General features: G+C 42.1%; 1 long non-coding RNA gene across 1 annotated transcript in view; it reads right to left on the bottom strand.

Moving 5' to 3' along the window:
• Nucleotides 1-453: 453 nt before the first annotated feature.
• Nucleotides 454-18,196, bottom strand: part of LOC136169162 (uncharacterized) — an 88,039-nt gene continuing 70,296 nt past the window's right edge. The window contains exon 4 of the long non-coding RNA XR_010663391.1: nucleotides 454-500. This is a non-coding gene — a long non-coding RNA (uncharacterized lncRNA). The remainder of the gene's footprint in view (nucleotides 501-18,196) is intronic.

The raw sequence follows: 18,196 nt of genomic DNA on the forward strand, positions 1-18,196 counted from the left end.
TACAAGGGGCTTTGACACACACACTCTCATCTGACCTCACACACACACAGAACGCTCTTTAGCCCACTCTGCCAGGTTTTGCACAGGAGGGAACAGAGGTTAGGTGACTTGGCAAAGTTGCTCAGAGGAAGCGCTGACTCCAAACACACCTCTTTCCGCTTTGCACATGAGTAAGTCAGAGACAAAACAATCGTGTTTCTTTTTAAAAAGAAGGAAGAAATGCTAGTTTGTTGTTCTGATGCCGCCATCTCCATTTGCTGACTGTCTTTAGGGTAAAAAGTCCTCTTTGAAAATGATATGAAAACGTTTCCAGGTTTTTCTTTCTGGGGAGGTTACTGATGCTCTGTTTTCGACCTCTGGCCTGATGAACGTAGGAGGGGATCCATTCTGACTCTGCTGCAGCCTTTCCACTCTGGTTTCCCTCTCGCCTTCCTCGCTGGGCCCCATTTTCCTCCCCTCTGGGTGCACAGTAGATCCTCAGCCCCATCAGCCACCATGTCCTGAAACACAGTAAACTGCTCAAGACTCAAGTGAAATGAAAGTTGTTCAGTTGTGTCTGACTCTTTGCAACCCGAATTCTCCAGGCCAGAATACTGGAATGGGTAGCCTTTCCCTTCTCCAGGGGATCTTCCCAACCCAGGGATCCAACCCAAGTCACCCACATTGCAGATGGGTTCTTTACCTGCTGAGCCACAAGGGATGCTCAAGATTCAAGTTGACGTCAAATGTCAAAACGTTTGTTGTCTTTGTCACAGTTGTCGATGGGTTCTGACTGATGGATTGACTGAAAGTAGAAATTATCCTATTTTTTTTATCAAAAGGCAAATCCTCTGTTCTCTCAAAACCATAGGCCTATTGAAGTGACTGGATGGCCCCCTAAAACATTAGGATTTTTTCTTAAAATTTGGCAGGGTTGGGGGACTTCCCTGGTGGTCCAGTGGTTAAGAATCTGTCCTGCAATGCAACTGACAGGGGCTTGATCCCTGGTCATGGAACTAAGATCCCACATGCCACAGGGCAACGTATACCACAACTAGAGAGTCTCTGCACCACAACAAAATCCTGCATGATGCAACAAAGATCCCATGTGCTGAGGCTAAGACCTAATGCAATCAAATAAATTAAGTAATTAAAAAAATAATTTACAAAAATAAATAAACGAAAGGGTGACTCCTTTCCAGGAGGTTTTCAATTAAAAAAAAAAAAAAAACTGGCACTGGGGCTCTGTCCAACACAGACTTTTCAGTAATGACCACTGATTGGTACTTTTTTCCGCTCATAGTGGTACTGATTTTTCCTTGGCTTTTAATTATGTTAATCAGAACCAGTGACATGCTGGAGCTGGCTCCGAGCATGTCATGAGAGGTGATCCTTAAACTTCAGGAATTTGTGAAGCTGACATGTTAAAAGCAACCATTATTACAAATTAAATTATATAAACTCACAATTAAATTATTTTAAAATCAAATGTAATAAATGCTCAAAACATATCACTTCCTAATTACTTTACTGAATTTTAAAAACTAAAGTATAACATTGGTTCTTTTGAGACTATTTGTGTGTCTGTTTGGTGGAAATACCATAAGCTGGTGTTTCTCTTCCCAACTGTGTTTGGTGATGTCACATTGATAACTTGAAACCAACCATGGGGGGAGCATTTACTCCACAGCAAAGGGAAAATAGAAAACACTATAAATCAGAATTTCTTTATTTCAGGGAGTCTTTTTTAAAAAAATGCATCTACTAGCACTTCACCCAGCAGAACCACCTGTAGATCCTGCAACATGAATATATCAAGATCACTGTTCTTAGTGCTCTAGCAAAATCTTATTTATAATAGCAGTCCCCAAAGCAAGGGGTGGCAAGAATGACCTTGAAGAACCAAGGGATTATTAAGTAGTGTAAAACAAAGGGGCCTTGGGAGCCACCCTCTTCCTCTTTCTTTATATAGATCTCAATGACTAAGGCCACTTTTAGATAACATAGACACACCCCCAAACAAAATTAACTATAGGGATAGTCTTCTTATTGAAGTGTTAGTCGCTCAGTTGTGCCCGACACTTTGCGACCCTATGGACTGCAGCCCACCAGGCTCCTCTGACCATGAGATTTTCCAGGCAAGAATACTGGAGCAGGTTGCCATTTCCTTCTCCTTCTTATTGAAAAGTAGAAAGAAAATAGTGCTGGTAACTACTAATTTTCAAAAAGAAAGGTTGGGGCTTCAATGTGCTTCCACAGAATCTATGCTGGGGACACAGCTTCCATCACTGCTTGGGGAACTTAAGATCTCACATCTCATGGCAGGCCAAAAAAAAAAAAAAAAGGTTTAACCTCAACCATCAATGTTGTTACACAAAAGCTACTGTTTTGAGCAGGTTGTTTTGAACAACAATGTTTTGAACAAAAACATTTAAATGTTGTTGTTCAGTCACTTAGTTGTGTCCAACTCTTTGCAACCCCATGGACTGCAGCATGCTAGACTTCCCTGTCCTTCACTGTCTCCCAAAGTTTGCCCAAACTCATATCCATTGAGTTGGTGATGCCATCCAACCATCCCATCTTCTGTTGTCCCTTTCTCCTCCTGCCCTCAATCTTTCCCAGCATCAGGGTCTTTTCCAATGAGTCAGCTCTTCACACCAGGCACACTTCCCTCAACAGGTTACTTTACCTCCCATCTGCTTTACCCTTTGTCTTATTTCCCAGTTGATTCAAACCCAGGAGGAAAGAGTGTATTAACTTCAGGGGCTCTCTAACCCATCAACAGCCAAGGATGAAGTGGCTTAGAACTCAGTCTTCCAAAGACATTACAGAGAAATTTTTTATGGCTGTGGTGAAAAGCTGTCAACACTTGCCCACAATATCTTTCATGTTCAAGTGTTTGAACATTCTACTACATAGAAGTTTGGCATCTCATTGGAGCCCTGGCTCTTTTTGACCCAGCTCCAAAATTTATTCCTTAAGAAAATCTTGGCTTTTTTTCAGACATATCCCCCACTCACAGCTCAGCTCCAGGCAGGGATGGGAAGGCCTTTGATCAAAACAGGGATCCTGGCCAAGCCCTTTAAAGTTTCACAACTGAGCATTAACCCTCCCACCTGTTTACCTGGGTTTCAAAGCAAGTGCTCTGCTCAAAAGGACGGTAAAGGATTCCTGAGTCCCAGATCTCACTAGAAAAGATAATTTTGAATGTTTTACTATCTCACTTATCTGAAAAACCCAGTGAGATCATCTTATTTAGGAATAATGTTTGCTATAGGAGTGTTAACAGAAGACCATCTGGATTAAAAATAGACAAGTGACTATACCTACTGTAGTTGCTATGAAATTCTCATTGAAGATACCATTCAGAGCATCCTTCAAAAACTTCTGTCTGGTAACCCAAGTGAGGAATATCTTGGATCTTTGTACTAGGGAAAGTTTGTCTCCCCCATGATTAATGAAATGCTTCTTCCTTTCAGATGATAGGTGAAGTACCGCTTTCCCTCCTTGTCTTGGCTATAAGGAGGCTGCAGCTAAGCCTGACTTCATGCTAACTCACAGATGTTCTATCAGCCCTTATGGTTGGAGTATCTGCCTTGCACCTCTTAATCTTGCCCTGTCCTCTTTTTTTCTTCCCTTTTATTGACTTTGATATACTTATTCCATTTTAAAGTCATTCTGAAATTCTTTAGCAAAGAGGTGAGATACAACTAAATACAATGAAAAGATTCAATGATTGCTTGAGGTTGGTGGGGTGGGGAGTGCTGTGAGGGAGAGGAGACACCTGCAGGACATAGGGGAACTTTGGAGGGCCATGGAATGTCTATATCTTGACTGTGGTAGTGGTTACCTGTGTACATGCATTTATCAAAATCCATTGAACTGAGTGCTTAAAATGGTGCGTTATATTGTAAGTAAATTGAACCTCTACAAAGTTGATTTATTCAACTAGCATGTTCCTACGATCCTCATTTTACATGGTACTGGGCAGAAAGAATGCACACAGTTGTGTAGGTTGTTCACTGAACAAGGGTACCTGGCCCAGAGGCTAGGAAGGGCTGAAATCCAGTGCATGCCTGGCTCACCAAGCCCAAGTGCCCAGCAAGGGGCTGAGTCTTCTCAGAGGAAGACTTTGCTTTTCTTTTTTATATTTTATAATGATATATTTACACTTTTATTAAACTTTATATTTTATATTGGAGAATAGTCCATTAACAATGTTGTGATAGTTTCAGGTGAACAGCCAAGGGACTCAGCCATACATATATATGTATCCATTCTTCTGAGGCAGACTTTTCGATTCTGGAAAAAGCATTATATGAATATGGGTTCTTGGAAGCCCGGTTCTAAAGACATAGTGAAAAAGAATACAGATACTTTTCTGCCCTTGTGGAATTTGTTGTCTAGGGGGAGGGAGTTAAAACAAACAGTAAACATATAAGATAATGATAAGTTGTAATAAGCACTGTTAGAAATAAATCTTAAAAGAAATCAACCCAAAATATTCACTAGAAGGACTGATGCTGAAGCTAAAGTTCCAATACTTTGGCCATCTGATGCAAAGAGCCGACTCATTGGAAAAAAAACCTTGATGCTGGGAAAGATTGAGGGCAGGAGGAGAAGGGGGCAACAGAGGACGAGATGGTTGAATGGCATCTCTGACTCAACAGACAAGAGTTTGAGCAAATTCTGGAAGATAATGAAGGACAGAGAAGCCTGGCGTGCTGCAGTCCTTGGGGTCACAAAGAGTCAGACACGACCTAGCGACCGAACAACAAGAAATAAATATGATGATGTAACAGAGAGTATCAGGCTTGGGGAGATACCCAAGATAAGTCATCAGGAAAGACTTCTTAGAAGAAGACATTTCAGCTAAAGCCCGAGTGATGAGAAGCAACCAGCCTTGCAGAGTGTGGGAAAGCAACCCAGACAGAGGGAACAGCAAGAATAATTTCTTGGGGTCAGGAGAACTCGCCCTATTCATGGATCAGAGAGAAGGTCACTAAGCATGTAATAAGCCAACTGGAGCGGGGCATAGGGGTCAATAATGTAACGAATTCTCCAAAAGTTAGACAGAAGCCTTGAGAAATGGCTCAGAATACTAACTGCACTACAAAACATTTTATTGCTTGTAGATTTTAGAGTTGCAAGAGACCTTACAGATAAGATAGTCCTTCAATCTGCCCCGATGACAAATGAAAAAAACAAGGGCCAGCTCACTCTGATAACTGGTAGCACAAATAGGATTAGAACTCAGGCTTGGCTTCAATTCAGCTTGCATTTACTGACTGCCCACCACATGTCAGGAACTATTTTCTACCCGCTGGTCAAGAGCTTTTCAGACTAGGCAGGATTGAGTAACAAGAGTGACTGATTTGGTGCAGTTCTACTGCTGAAGACATGTTAAGACAAGGAACATCTTCCTTTAGAGAGCTGTGGGGGCTTAATCAGATGAGTATTGCACAAGACTTGATTTTTGCCTTGTGTTTTAAAATGGTTTCCGTTCATGACCATGAGATACAGTTTTTGAAAGATGCATGTCTTAAAGCAACCAATTCTGAAGCTGATCCTATGATGGCAGTGTTAGGAATGAGAAGACCATTAAGGGAATGCTGGGTGGGAAGTAACAAAGATATAATCTCGAGTAAATAGTGTTGATCAATCATGAACACCAGCACCATCTTTGAAAGCCAAGAAAAGCGAGATTGTATGGAAGACTTGCAGGGAAAACCTTGGATCTCACACTCCATGTCACAGAACACGGTGTCATCTTCCACATTTCCTTCATCTGTCTATACTCACTGCCTGGAAATGGCAGGTGAAAATGACAACTGCCCCTTTTGAAGCCATGCCTTTATCACTGTTAAATGATTTGCAGGCTGGTAAATCCCAAGTTTCTTGGGATTATATTCTCCCTCTCTGATCTTCCTTTTCTAAAAGCTAAAGAAGCTAGAGCCATGCAATTAAGTATCAGCCCACAGAAATAGAAATATGCCACAAAACCATCATTTCCCCCTCTATCTCATGCAGTTCTAAGAGTAACAGAAATGAAACCTATCATCTTCAACACAAACTTGAGTATCCTACTCAAGTAGATAAAAAGCTAATTAAGAAACCAAGGTTAATATTTGAAGAGATGTTTTCCCTTGAGCATAATGGGTTTTGTTCTCTTTTTAAACAAAGTGACTTTTTTGTTTTCAGCTGGGGGCCATTTTCCTAACTGACCCCTCATTCCTAAATGCAACCCCTTGGCAGTCAGGTCTAGATTAAACAGCTTCATCTAATCCAAACACATTCTGGTCTTTTCCATGGTAGGGATTTAAGAAAGTTCAGTTTCAGTCTGGGCTGACCTCCCACTGGGTGTGCAGTGAACTCAGTACAATTTGCTACCCAGTACTTCCTCCTCCTCTGAAACTGCTCCCCACCTCCCCCTGTCCAGCCCCAGCCACAGTGCCATCTCTGGAGAGACCCATCTCCTAGGACCCACCTCTCCGGCCACATTGGGTTGGTCTACAGGCAGTTGGGCCTCAGAAACTGACCAGGACCCTTAAGGCTTTCGGGCTGCCTCCAATGATACATCCCTATTTCCCTCTGAGTCTTCTTCCCTCTTTCCCCGGACACACTAGCTTTCTCTGTTGCTCATCCAGGTGACAGAAGAGAGTAGTTAGTTTCTCCGAAGTAAACACTTGTTTGCAAGCAGCAGGGTGTCACAGAAACCAACAACAGGGTGATAGGTGGGCTTGAAGTGTAATGAGAACCAAGGGCTTGAATCACAGTGTGAGTAAGAATCTCACTCTGTCATTTATCCCCATTTCTTCTACATACCTCTGTCGGTCCCCTCTTACTATAGACTAGCTCTCTTTTTCTCTCTACTGCCCAATCTACTGTGTAAATAATGCCCACAGCCAAAAGTTCCTGGGGTTACAATTCCTCAATTCAAGACAGCTGTTACACTGAATTAGACTTTTAGTCTAATTCCAAATTCCTGGAAAAGCTCTTTGTTTCTCCATGGATGTTATCAGCATTTTGGGCAGGGCAATTCATGCCATATGGAACTGTTCCATGAAAGCAGGATGTTTAACCTATTGGACCCTGCCCATGAAATGCCAATAACCTCCCTCCCCCACACCTCACCCATTGTGACAACCAGAAAACCGCAGCCACCCTCTACCAGATGCCCGTAGGGGGGCAATATCACCATAGTTTGAGAACTACTGTATTAGATATTCCAACTCAACCTGGTTCAGTTTGAGGTCCTACTCCCAGAGAATCTGATACTTGTTATAAGTGGCTAAATTCTGAGAGCAATTTCCCTTGGAATACATCTTAGAGGACAGAAGTATGTGTAACAGAAGATGAAATTTTCATTTCTTTATGATTTTGAGTCAGCTATATTTCTTTCTAAAAAACAGAAAGCAGGTTTTGGTTTTTTCTTTTTTAAGGCATATCTTGCTTCTGCTGTTTTATTTTTCTTGCACAATGACATGATGGTGAAATCAAGGATGTGGTAAACGCTTGTTTTGTTTTTTTTTAAATCATGTAATTAGTAGTGAAAAATGGCAAATATTGACTTGTGAGTTGGCACTCTCCTTTGGACTCGAACAACCAAGTACAAATGCAAGTCAGATGTCCCTCCTTCAGGTACCCCAGGGACAGTGGAATCGGAAGGAGGAGCAGGAGAGAGAGAACTTGACAACTAAAGCAGTTTTTGCCTTCATAGGAACCTAGGTTTGGCCATGACTAGCTCTGCCTACCTCTCTCCCATTCTCTGAGTTCAAGGATGGGATCCTTCTTTTGCTCAAGGACCATAATAAAAGCATGGATAGACTCATTACACACATGGCCCAAGAGGAATTAAGGTGAGTGGGAAATGATGAAGGTATTGCTTTAAGGCAAAAAAATTTTAACTTGTTATTATGACCTTGGAAAATGTGACCCAGAGCAATAATACTAATACCCTTAAGACCACTGGTGTGCCTAGACTCTAGCTTGGACCCTGCACCATCATGAAAGAGGAGATCTATCATAAAGTTTATGGTCTGAATAAAATTTCAATTCAGTTTTTGAACCAATGTGATGAACTAGGAAGTCATCTCTGAAATAATGCTGTTATGAGCAGGTAGGCCATAGAGTTGAAAGAGAACAGACTTAGGTGGTAAGAGATATGGATTCTAGAATAAAAAAGAACCCATAAGTGAGCCCACACTGATATGAAAGAATGAATGAATGGGGAAAAGGGGGAAATTTTTCCTTACAGTAGGGCTCCAACTAATAAATGTAGGAGAAAAGATAGAATTCAAAAATCACCACTTGGCAACCACCACATTAATAGTTGCTTCAAGGAAAAGTTATTCATGAATGATAAAATCAGCAGGTGAAGTATGATGAGGAATGAACCTACATAGTCTCATGGTTTCTCCTCACAAGATATTTACTTGTCACAAAGGGATGAAATAGTAACTTTATCATGGAAATACCCGACAGATTCCATCTTAACCGAGGGATCAGCGTTCCTATCATGAGAAATGGAAAAATAGACCTCCTGTGCCTCCTGACATGATATCCTGAGAAGGACGCTGTATCGCTGCTTTGCTACTTATGCCAGAACTGCAGATCTTGAATCTCATCATGAAACACATCAGACAAACCCAAATCTAGAGACATTCTTCAAAATAATACCCTAATATCAAGACCCTAAAAACAAAGATAGACTGAGGAATCATTCAAGATTAAAGCAAATTGAAGAGACATCACAACTAAATTTGTGTGACTCTGGATTGGGTCCTAGTCCAATAAAGGACACGAGTGGGACAATTGATAAAATTTGACTAAGGTCTGTACATTAGTTTATAATATTGCTTTAATTGATTTCCTGATATGGTGTTATAATACAATACAGTAAATAAATGTACTCTGGTTACAAAAGAGAGTTCTTATTTTTAGGAAATACATGCTGAAACACTTAGAAATGAGGAAAAGAGAGAAAGATTAAGATTCTAATCCTAGGTCTGCCATTAGCTAGTCAACCCAGGACAAGCTGTTCACACCCTCGGGGCTTCGGCTTTCTGTTTGTGAGATGAAGAGATTGCACTAGTTGCGTGATCCTCAAGGTGTGATGAAATAAAACAGCATCATCTAGGAAATTGTTAGAAATGCTGATTCTCGGGTCCCATCCCACCCCATTCTGGGGATGCCCCCTCCCCCCCTTTTTTTAAGATTTAAAAGCATTTAATGACACGGTGTATATTTAACAGATAGGACAAAAGTTGAGCAGTACGTGTCATACAACTGAGCACTGGCCCTGAATGATCAGCTCCCTCCCTGCTTATGCACAGCCTCTGGAGTTCATTCCTATCAATACTGCCTTGATTGCGCAGTCAGAAGAAAATTTGTCATTACCATCGTTATAATGACAGAGATGGAGCCTGTGTATTAACGAGTCCTCCATGAAATCCTGATGCGTGCTGAGGTGTGAGAACTGCTATGCTAGTCATCTCCAAGGCCTCTGTTAGCTTAAGGTTAGCTAATGTTCTGTGGTTCTCATCTCTCTCCTGCAGAGGACTACTGTTTCTCAGAAAGAGTGCCTCCCCTCTCCATTCACTCATCATTTATTTGGTGCTGACAAAGGGCTGGCCAGGGAGTTGGAAGTGCTGGAACTTTGGAGAAATTGCTCTCAGGGGCATTTAGACCCAATCTGTGCTTGCAATAGGTACAGATGAAACATAAAACATTTAATAATCCTACTCACTCGGAAAACAGCAAAAAAAACTAAACGATGCATATTTAAGTTCCACGCAGTGGCTTATCTGCCTTGGCCTCTTACTAAAATGCTTGAGCCACTTGCTTCTAGGAAGAGCGGGGCTGTGAATCACTCCTAAGAGTTTCTATTGCTATGTTTAGAAAAGTTTGCTTTAGCCTTCTCTTCAGGATAAGTGTTTCCTGGATTACTCAGGTGGTTGAGAATCTCCTCTCATGCCTTCTAAACACTTCTAGAAACCCAGAGTTAGCTCTTGTCTGTTAAGTGTCCTTAAGAGTCCCAAGAGAGTGTTAAGTTTGCTTCGGATTGGCTATTGATTAAAAACAGCAAACAGACAAAAATCTCTCCCATTCTTGTTTACTGGTTACTACGGGGCTAGTGGTAAAGAACCTACCCACCAATGCAGGAGACATAAGAGACTCGGACTTGATTCCTGCGTCGGGAAAATCCCCTGGAGAAGGGCACAGCAACCCACTCCAGTATTCTTACCTGGAGAATCCCATAGACAGAGGAGCCTGGCAGGCTATAGTCCCTGGAGTAGCAAAGAGTTGGACACGACTGAAGTGACTTGGCACACAAGCACACATTGGGCTCCTATTACTGAAGGTTTTCCATTCACATCCACACCCCTGTCTTTAGCATCACCTGGCTCTCAAAGCTACTTTTTTAGTCCTGATCTCTCCTAACTTCAGTTTCTGATTTTGTGTTGTTTCTACATTTTTATTTATTGACTGAACAGATAGTGGAGATCTACATGCCCTTCTTCCCTGCCCACCCTGACTTTATCCTCCAGGTTCAATTTCTGATTTTTGACAGTCATGGGGATGCCCTTTGAGAACTGATTCACTCTGTCCAAAATGGATCCATCACCTTCTCTACCATTCTGGACCCAGTCTCCTTAGGCTTCTTTGTCTTCATCTGTAAAACAAGATAATAATAGCACTTTCCTCATAGGGTGTGTATATCCCTCACAGAACCAATGCTTGTAAATTTTAGCACTGCTGAGCACATAGTGAGAACTGAGTAAAAATTAATTATTGATAATATAGTTATAATAATAATAATAAACATAATAATAAACAACTCTCCCTAAATTGAATATCTATCTATGGGTTTGCCTTTTCTCCCAGTCTTCCAAATTGGCAACTTTGGAGTTCACCCGCCTCTGCCCCAAAGTTCAATGAGTGAACTTTGGAGTTCACTCATTCTCCTCCATTGCAGATATTTTGGCCTCATCTACCTTTATATAGGGCTTCCCTGATGGCTCAGATGGTAAAGAATCCCCCCACAGTGCAGGAGACCTGGGTTCCATCCCTGGGTTGGGAAGATCCCCTGGAGGTGGGCATGGCAACCCACTCCAGTATTCTTGCTTGGAGAATCTTCATGGACAGAGGAACCTGGCAGGCTACAATCCATGGGGTTGCAAAGAGTCAGACAAGATTTATTGCTTTCTTGGTGGGGTTTGCATGGAACAAGAATGAGGAATAAATTCCCTGGGAGGCTGCCCTACTCTTGCAAGGACCTTGAACTAGGCTGCTGAGGAGACTGTGCCTTGGGTCACCCACCTCTGCCCCTGGGTCCCTTTCAACACAATCTCCCTGCCTCCCTTCTGGGATATTGCTGGTAATTAGTGCTTCATTCCTGACATTGCTATTTCCCCCTGGGCCAAATGACTGAGCTTGTTACATTTAAAAATGTAAGATTTCCTGGCTCTGTTTAATGCATTTAATCCTGCCACCCTTGGGCTTCCACAAAGGCACACTTCTCATTTTCATGGTAAGGTAGGTGAATAACTATTGAGAATGAATCCTTCCATCTATCAAGTATTCTAGTGCTTCAGTCTCAACGACAGCTATCTTGGGGATGAGTGGGGCGTGGGTGAATGACGGCCCTTGGTCAGCATTGTGTTGGAAGGGAAAGAATGTGTCAGGGCTCATGTTTATGCTTTTTAGTCTGTGTTCATTCCATTATGTTTTCCCCCTCCACATTCTTAGCACATGGCTATTTCACACTTAGTGAAGTGAAGTGAAGTCACTCAGTCGTGTCCAACTCTTTGTGACTCCATGGACTGTAGCCCACTAGGCTTCTCCATCCATCTCACACTTAGAGCTGCATTTAAATCTCATTGTATGAGTCACTGAAAATATATTCATAGTTAAGCCCTTAAATGAAGAAAATCTTTCTCATCCTCGTGATTGTCAGTTCAGTCGCTCAGTCATGTCTGACTCTTTGCGACCCCATGGGCTGCAGCATGCCAGACTTCCCTGTCCTTCACCATCTCCCAGAGCTTGCTCAAACTCATGTCCATCAAGTCAGTGATGCCATCCAACCATCTCATCCTCTGTCATCTTCTCCTCCTGCCTTCAATCTTTCCCAGCATCAGGATCTTTTCAAATGAGTCAGTTCTTTGCATCAGGTGGCCAAAGTATTGGAGTTTCAGCTTCAGCATCAGTCCTTCCAATGAATATTCAAGACTGATTTCCTTTAGAATTGACTGGAAAAAAGACGCTTGCTCCTTGGAAGAAAAGCTATGACCAGCCTAGACAGCATATTAAAAAGCAGAAACATTACTTTGACAACAAAGGTCCATCTGGTCAAAGCTATAGTTTTTCCAATAGTCATGTATGGACGTGAGATTTAGACTATAAAGAAAGCTGAGTGCCGAAGAATTGATGCTTTTGATCTGTGGTGTTGGAGAAGACTCTTGAGAGTCCCTTGGACTGCAAGGAGATCAACTAGTCATCCTCATGATAACAGCTTCGAAATGAGCACACAGGCCCCTCTGCTCTTTGCTAAGCCATGTTTGAGCCTAGCAGAGTAAGCCTTCTCCACTAAAACTGCAGCTAATCAGAACGCTGGCAATCTCGCTAAATAAAAGGGCTTGAAGAGAAATGCCTTGACCAAAGCTAAAACATCTGCCACCTGGTTGTAACATTTCATATTTGATTTCAAGAAACATTAGATTTATTATGCCATGTACTTCGATTTTGCAGCAGATGCTTCCTCTGCTGGGAAATACTGGGCTTGGGCATTTCCTCCTCCAGGAAGCCTTTCCCTCCCATGGCTTCATTATTTTCCCTGGGTTCCCAAAACCAGTCTTGTGCTGGGTGTAAGGGGCCCAGGCTTGGGCCTTGTGTTTCAGGGGCTCCTTTCTAACCCTCCTTTTGACTGGCCTCTCCTTCCAGGACAAACAAACCCCTGGACCAAGGGAATATGTCCATTCAGAGAACGGACTTTCCCTCCTGGACCGTACGCTGGGGACTCAAGATCCCAGAATGTTCTCCTTGAATGGTCTACAGCCCTCCAGCCTCAGTCCATCTTGAAAGTTGACTGCATAGCTGGTGAACACACTCTGAGGGATGCTGGGCAATGGCTATTTGCTGCTGGAGAGAAGCTTGGATGTGCAGTCTGTGGGGTCCACGTGCAGGTGTGCTAACGTTCACAGTTCAGGATGGAGCTGGGGTTGTGAAGTCAACGGGGGTGAGCCGGGGGTGTATCTGACAAGGTAGGAAGATAGAACATATTGTATTGATAGTTTATTAGCTAGGTTTATAATTTTAAATACTTAGATGTATAGTCAATGGGCCTTTCTTTGTACTCTTGCTCTGGGCCCTGCAAATGTTAAAGGTGGACCTGTTCAAAAATCCAGGGAATATCTCTAGGTTTGCAATACTAACATTGTATAATCATCTGTTTCATGGCCGTGGTAGTTACTGTTTATTCCCCCCAGCCTCAGGGGTTTTGCACACACTGTTTCCTCTCCTGGAATGGTCTTCCCATGGATCCCTTTAGCCTAGCAAACTTTTTTAAAATTGAAGTTTAGTTGATTTACAATATCAGGTAAGTTTCAGGGGTACAACAAAGTGATTTGGTTATATATTTATGTATATATACTGTATTTTTCAATTATTTTCCATTAAAGCTTATTGCAAGACATTAAATATAGTCCCTTGTGCTGCACAATAGGTCCTTGCTGTTTATCTGTTTTATGTATTGTAGTATGCATCTGTTAATCCCACACTCCCAGTATATCCCTCCCTCCCCTTCCCCTTTGATAACCATAAGTTTTCTATTACTATGTTTATGAATCTGTTTCTGTTTTGTAAATAGGTTCATTTGTACTATTTTTTAGATTCCATAATTAAGTTATATCTTGTGATGCTTGTCTCTGTCTGACTTACTTCACTTAGTATGATAATCTCTGGGTTCACCCATGTTGCTGCAATGGCATATATATGTACATGTGTGCCTGTGTGACTTCAGTCATGTCTGACTCTGTAACCCTATGAACTGTAGTCCACCAGCCTCCTCTGTCCATGGGATTCTCCAGGCAAAAATACTAGAGTGTGTTGCTTTGCTCTCCTCTAGGGTGTCTTCCCAACCCAGGGATCGAACCTGCGTCTCCTGCATTGCTGGTGGATTCTTTACTGCTGAGCCACTGGGAAGCCCATATATACACACACACACATATACATATATATACACATGCATATATATATATATATATATATATATATATATATATATATACATTTTCTTTAACCGTTCCTCTGTTGATGGACAATTAGTTTGCTTCCATGCCTTTAGCGTGTGTGTGTGTGTGTGTGTGTGTGTGTGTGTGTGTATTAGTTGCTTAGTCATGTCCAACTCTTTGCGACCCCATTAACTGTAGCCCACCAAGCTCCTCTGCCCATGGAATTCTCCAGGCAAAAATACTGGAGTGGGTGGCCATTCCCCTCTCCAGGGGATCTTCAACCTTTAATTTATCTATCAGACCTCAGTTGAAATATTTTATCAAAAAAGTCTTCCCTGACTTCCTAGATTAGGTCAGGCCCTCCTGGTTTTTCACTCCCAAATCTCCTGATACCCTGATACTCTGATAATACTCTGAGGTGAAAGTACAGTAGCAATAATGATAGCAATGTTAGTGATAATGATAAAAACAAGTATCCACTGATCACTAAGTGCTAGACTTTTTCATGGGTGCTTTACATATATGACCTTATTTATTCTGCATAAGACAAAAGAAATATTATCATTCTCATTTTACAGATGAAGTAACTGAGGCTTAGGAAGTGTGGTAGGCTGTTATGCTTCTGGTACCTACCTGAATCAGACCTCCCAGTATTCTCACCTTCACAATGATTACCTGCTAACCCAGGTGATTTGCTTTGGCCAATGATCCTTCAGCAAGCATGACTTATTGATAAATTCTTGCATATTGGAGGTTATCATCTTTGAACCCAACTTCATTTAAGACTCCCAGATCAAACTAATGGATGAAAAGAACCACATGGTGAGGGAGGCCCAACCGGTTCAGCATCTCAGCTGACCTCAGCCCGCAGCTGACCCTGAAGCTGAATGCAACCACTGCAGGCAAATTATAATGATAGAATAATATAATAGTACAGTGTACTACAAAATGTACATAGAAATAGATCATTAGTAGAGAGGGGTTAATTTGCTCAAGAACCCAGAACTAATAAATGATAGATATGCATGCAAAGTTTATAACTATACTCATACTATATACCTTCCTAGTCCAAGCTGTCCTCTTCTGGACACTGGATGGACTGTGTCTCTGCTCCCTGGCTCCTCTCCTGGTCTACACCACACTTGGCTACCCTCTAGCCCACTCAGATTCCTCTGGCCATGCTGTCGTGCAAATATCATGGACACACAGGACTACTGAGAGCAGCAAAAGTCCCTGTAAGATGGGCCAGCTTCTTATCACAGTGAGATTCCCCAGGGGAATGGGTTCTCTCCAGCCTGGGTGCCCCCTGCACCCCCTGGGGCTCTCCCCCAAGGGAATCAGATAGGCCAATCCCCTCTTCTCTCCCCCATGTCTCCAGGACACTATCTCTTCAGTTCTGTACCCTCCCTTCCCCATTTCCTCAAATCAGATTTAGACTGACGAATAAGTTTTTCTTTCTCCCACTAAGATTTTCCATTAGGCATCTGCTGACATGGCCCTTCCCATTCAGAGAAGCCAAGGGTATAAGAGGTAATAAAAGTGCTGGTTCTTCCACTCAAGCACCATAAACTTGAAATGCTTTCTAGTCTCAAACTAGAAATGGGAGGGAAAGAATACCTTCCAAAGAGAGAAATACAGTGAGGATTGCTGAGACCTGGAGAGTGACTGGCAACATATGCTTCAGCCCAAACTGAGATTTGAAAAATCCCTGGAATTTCTTAGAGCACTTACCCATGGCTGATCCTTCTGTCTCCCAGAAAAATATGGGTTACTTCCCTTTTTAAAAATGAAAACAACATTATCAAGCTACACTTTACATATTAGAAAATTTACCTGTTTCAAATGTACTATTCAATTATTTTTAGTAACTTTACCAAGTGGTGTACCATCTCTATAAATCAGTTTAGAACATTTCTATACCCTCAACACAATCCCTTATGCCCTCATCCTGTTCTCATCTCCAAACCCAGGCAATCATTAATTTAATATCTGTCTCTATAAGTTTGCCTTTTCTAGACATTTCTTACAAATGGGATCATATAATATGTGGTCTCTTGTGTCTAACTGAACATGACGTTATTAAAGTTCATCTATTATGTACCACATGTCAGTAGTTTATTCCTTTTTTACTTCTGAGTAACATCCATTGTGCGGCTTCACAGGTGGTGCAGTGGTAAAGAATCCACCTGCCAGTGCAGGAGGTGCAAGAGATGCAGGTTTGATTGCTGGGTCAGGAAGATCCCCTGGAGAAGGAAATAGCAACCCACTCCAGTATTCTTGCCTGGAAAATCCCATGGACAGAGGAGCCTGGTGGGCTACAGTCCATGGGATCACAGAGTCGGACCCCATTCAGCACACAGACAACATCTATTGTATGGATACACCACATTTTATGCATCTCTTCACTACTTGGTGGACAGTTGGGTTATTTGCAGATTTTGGCTCCTATGAATAATGAAGCTATGAACATTTGAATGTGAGTCTTTGTGTAAACATATATTTTTACTTTTCTTAGGTAAGAGTGGAATTTCCAAGTATTTTTACGTTTAACTTTTAACTGTAAACTGCCAAGCTGTTTTCCAAAGTGGCTTTACTGTTTTACATTCCCACCACCGATCATGGGTTCTTTCTCCTTTCCAAGTCATGGAATAAACATTCTCCAATCTTTGATCAACAACCAGTTTTTTTATCCTAAGAATTAATTAGGTCCTAGAGAATGTTTTAGCTCCTGGATTGAATTAGGCTTCGTTCTCTGTAATGACCTTAAATAGACAGTTATGATGGTTACACTCAATATGCACGTGTCATTATTTATTTATTTAAAACACTTAGCTCATTGGGCTGGCTCCAGTAACGATTTAGTTTTGCACTATCTCAGGGGATGGTCATGCAAAAGTACTTATGAAAACTCTGAGGCAAACAACAGTGTACTGCTCCGAAAACTCACCAGGAAACTGAGCTCCCTGAGAGCAGACTTCTGAAGACTGTAATCTTGTATGGCGTTTTTTAGAAGACGACATTGGCCCTAAATATGTCCACATGCAACCCCCCAAGGTGAAAAGCCGATATGAAGGACATATGTATAGGAAACCTCAGAGCCCAGAGGAAACAAGTTTAGATTTGTGTGAAGGGATATACCAACACAGGTTTCCCTGGTAGCTCAGCTAGTAAAGAATCTGCCTGCAATGCATGAGACCCTGGTTCAATTCCTGGATCAAGAAGATCCCCTGGCGAAGGGACAGGCTACCCACCCCAGTATTCATGGGCTTCCCTCGTGGCTCAGACAGTAAAGCATCTGCCTCCAGTGCAGGAGGCAGTGCAGAGACCTGGGTTCAATCCCTGGGTTGGGAAGATCCCCCTGAGGAGGGCTTGGCAGCCCACTCCAGTATTCTTGCCTAGAGAATCCCCGTGGGCTGCAGTCTGTGGGGTCGCAAAGAGTTGGACACATCTGAGTGACTAAGCAAACACACACACACACACACACACACACACATGCCAACATGTCATAGATTATGAAATTTTATAATTTATTTATTTTTGATGGCACTGGGTCTTTGTTGCTGTGTGCAGGCTTTCTCTAGTTGTAGCAAGCAGGGGCTATTCTCTAGTTGTGCACAGGCTTCTTACTGCAATGACTTTTCTTGTTGCCAAGCATGAGCTCTAGGGTGCATAGGCTTCAGTAGTTACAGTACATGAACACAGTTTCTCTGCAGCATGTGGTATCTTAGAGGACCAGGGATTGAACCCATGTCCCCTGTGCTGGCAGGCGGACTTTCAACTTCTGGACCACCAGGGAAATCCAAGAAATTTTTTATTATGCAACTATAGTCAGAGAAATTTTAATCAGAAATCCTAACTTTCAAAAATCCTGCTAGATTATTTCTATGGATGTACATTAAAAAAAGAATGTGCTCAATGACAGAAACTATTCAAAGATTCAGAAATAAAACTCAAGACAGTTTGGGACTAGAAGTTGCCATTGAGGC

Source organism: Muntiacus reevesi, chromosome 5, assembly GCF_963930625.1.
Source record: "Muntiacus reevesi chromosome 5, mMunRee1.1, whole genome shotgun sequence".
In the NCBI taxonomy this organism is placed as follows: Eukaryota; Metazoa; Chordata; class Mammalia; order Artiodactyla; family Cervidae; genus Muntiacus; species Muntiacus reevesi.